The 3,830-nt window shown below is 37.7% G+C and overlaps 1 protein-coding gene across 1 annotated transcript in view; it reads right to left on the reverse strand.

Moving 5' to 3' along the window:
- Positions 1-3,830, reverse strand: part of Ccdc178 (coiled-coil domain containing 178) — a 383,133-nt gene that overhangs the window by 341,943 nt on the left and 37,360 nt on the right. The window lies entirely within an intron of this gene.

The following is a 3,830-nucleotide window of genomic DNA, read 5'->3' on the forward strand; positions in this document are numbered from 1 at the left end:
AAACTAATGTTTGCATTCACAGAAGTGAACAATAAACAATTACACCAAAAAAAGCTAAAGCCAGAGTTTCCTGGAGTAGCTGTAAATAAATCATAATAAGAATTTGAAAAAAAAAAAAAACACAAAAAAAGTAGTCTCTTATGGCTGGAGAAATGACAAAACATTGAGAGCACTGGCTGCTCTTTCACAGGACATAGATTTGGTTCCCAGCACCCATATGGCATCTCACAACTGTCTGTACCTCCAGATCCAGGGGATCTGATGCCCTCTTTTAATCTCTAGGGGCTCCTGCACGCACACGTAGACATATACCCAAAGAAGCACACATAGATATACAGAAAAATAAACTATTTTATAAAAGCAAAAAATAATGGACTCTTGCTACACCCACCAAGCCAAATTGATTTCAATGGTATTACACTTCATAAGGAAAGTAAAAATCAAAAGCTGCTGGTCCTATGATGGAACTTATATAACGTGCTCAAAACGCCAGCACTACGATGATGGAGTGCACACTACTAGCTTTGGGGAGACAGAGCAAGAGCAGTGGTGCAGAATACGGGTACCACGGAGATGAAACTGCTCTGTATTTTGATTGAGGCAGTAGTTACTCAGTTTACACACAGTAGAAGATTGCACAGAACTATACACGTACACACACACACACACACACACACACACACACACGCACACACGCAAATAAGTCCACGAAAAAATGTGGTGTAAACTGAAGGCCAATTTCCTAGTTCTGATGCCTAGTTTTAATCTCAAAGGTCTGCTCACTGGAGTATCTGGGAGACAGGTTTTATACATTAAAATATTTCTGAGCCCATAATTATTTTCAAATAAAAAGGAAAAAAGCTTGGAAAATGATCTGTATAAGTTATCATGACTAAAATAGAACTGTTAAGAAAATTGTTAGCCATGCATGGTGTGCACCTGTAGTCCCAGAATGCGGGAGGCAGAGGCAGGCAGATCTCTGTGAGTTCAAGGCCAGCCTGGCCGACATAGTTAAGTTCAAGGACGGCTGGGGCTACAGGAAGACCCTGTCTCAAAAGACCAAAAAAAAAATAAATAAATAAAAGTATCAAAAATAATTTTTTAAAGGCAAAACTTTGGGGTCAGAGAGATGGCTCAGAAGTTAAGACCACTTACTCCTCTTACAGAGGGCCCCAGTTTGATTCCCAGCACCCTGTGCTACTGAAATACATGAAACAGGAAAGACATTATTACAACTGTCAAAATGGGTCAAATACTTTGTATTTAAACGTATTAGTGACTTGTAAATGTACTTAGTGGCCCAAATTCAAAAACATGCCCACCATAGAAGATTAAATATTTCTATGTAATGTTTATAAGATGACTCTAAATCATAAAGACACTAACATACTGAAATTTAAAAATATTTCCCAAATATTAACTGAAATAAAGAGGGTGAAGCTATGTGGATATGTTAAATCAGTTTAAGGAAAATGGAAAACCAGCCATAAAAGGTGAATTCATAGTGATGAGAGGGGTCAATTATATCCCAGGAAGTCCTACCAACGTTTAACTTGCATGCATCTGAGGATACTCCTTCAAGTACATGAAGGGTACAATGAAGTGTCCAAAATATGTAAACTTGGATAACAATATAGTGCTAATGTATGTGTATGTCTGCAGTGTATGTTGTGTGTGTGGTATAAGCGTATATATGTGTGTGGTGCTTGCTTGTGCATGGATGCATGGGCCCATGTGCACCATTTAGAAGCCAGGGCAGAACATCAGGTGTCTTCCTTTTGACTGTCAGCCTTATTGCTTTGAGACAGGATCTTTCACTGAACAGGAAACTCTTGGGTTTGGGTTAGGCAAACTGGCTGGCTGGCTAGTGAGCCCCACAGATTCTCCTGTCTCTGTTTTATAATGCTAGGGTTAAAGATATGCACAACTGTCCCTAACATTTTACTTGGGTGTGTAAGATTTGAACTCAGGACCTCATGCTTGTGGAATAAGCACTCTGACTACTGGGCCTTGTCCCCAACATCTACACTGCAAAATTTTATAATCTTTTATCAATATTTGAATGAAAAGTAGCAGAAATTGGTAGTGATATAGTACAGTACTTCTCCAACATCATCTTGGATCTTCTTGATGTACAAATTTGTATTAGATAGTTCTTGCTTGAGCCTGAGATTATGAATTTTGAACAAGCACTTAGATGCCATTAGTATCATTTTATAAAGATTGACCTCTATGATAGTAAATGACCTGGCATAAGAGTAGAATACAATATACTCAGCAAGCAAAGAATGACAGTTGTGGGGCTGTAGAGATAGCTCAGTGGTTACTGGCTGCTCTTGTGTAGGACCCGGGTTCTGTTCCCAAACTCCACATGGTGGCTAACAACTGTCTGTAACTCCAGTTCCATGGGAATCTGACACCCTCTTCTGACCTTTGCTGGCACTGTATGACATGGGTGCTGAAGGAAAAATAGTACAACATAGGAACCCTGACCATGGAACATCTGGTCCCCTAACCCTACCCTGAGAGCATCCAGTTCTTTATCAGGAACTTCATCTTGCCCTACTCAGGGACCAAGAAAAACCACAACAAACTCAAACTTCCCCCCTGCAGCTGTCTCCTAGGGCCCCTAGAAAAACTCTGACCAGCTCTTACTCCCTCGCACAACCTCCATTCCCATGGGAAGGCTGCTGCCCCTAACTGTGCTAATAAATGCAGTCCTGTTGACACCAGGTCTGGTTCTTTCCTGTCTTCCCTATTGTCATTTTTCTGGAATGCTTTTCCTTCAGGTGCACTTACATACATGCAGGAAATATACTCATACACATAAAACAATTAAAAAGCAATAGATAAAATATTTTTTAAAGAATGAAAATTGTTCCGGTTATCAAGGGTAACCCACAGAAGGGCAGAGATATGCAAAATACATCAGAGTCATCAGTTAAGACTACGTTTTACAGTGGGTTAAAGTTATATAATGTCCCTTGAATAAAACACAATTGAAAAATAAAACAATACTATAATTAGAAGCATATCATGGAAAACTTAAAATACATGTCTTAATAACCCAAAGATCAAATATTAATTCATGATGGAAATTAGATACTAAGCTTGTATAAGGAAAATGAAACAAATCAAATGAATTAGAAAAAGATAACAGAAATCTTTAAGCACATTTTAGGTTTTTAAGGATTTATTTCATTTTGTATGTATGAGTCTTTTTGCATCACGTGCATGCAATGCCTGCAGTGTTCAGAAGAGGGTGTCAGATCGCCTGCAACTGGAGTTACAGATAGTTGAGAGTCTCCAGGTGGGTGCTAGGAATGTTGTGAACCTCTATCCATTACAAAAGCAGCAGGGACTCTTAACTGCTGAGTTATTGCTCCACCCCTGATTTAAGTGTATTAAACATGCAATGAATGTGAAAGATATACACACCTTAGCAAATGGATGTTATCTAAATCATAGGGTTGTACAAAATGTGTTCATTTGCATAAACTCATTTGAGTCATGCTCCATAAAGAATTTAACATGAAATTAATTAGCTCTGCTAAAATATGAATCAATTTAAATAAATATTTTTATGACACCCCAAACCATGAGGTATTTAAAGTCAATGAAGGAAACTGGGAGACTATCAGAAGAAAAATTTACATCAGAAACTAATGCAAGGAGAAAAATGCTCAATTAACAATATGCAAGATAATAATCTACGCATTGAAAACTGTTATTAGTAAGCAAATAAATGCACATAAAATTATTAAATTCTATGTTTATAATACATTAATATATAACTTACAGCATCTCAGTTTTTTAAAAAGTCACTTTTG

This window comes from Nannospalax galili, unplaced genomic scaffold (genome assembly GCF_000622305.1).
Source record: "Nannospalax galili isolate Female #2095 unplaced genomic scaffold, S.galili_v1.0 scaffold252, whole genome shotgun sequence".
NCBI classification, from domain to species: domain Eukaryota; kingdom Metazoa; phylum Chordata; class Mammalia; order Rodentia; family Spalacidae; genus Nannospalax; species Nannospalax galili.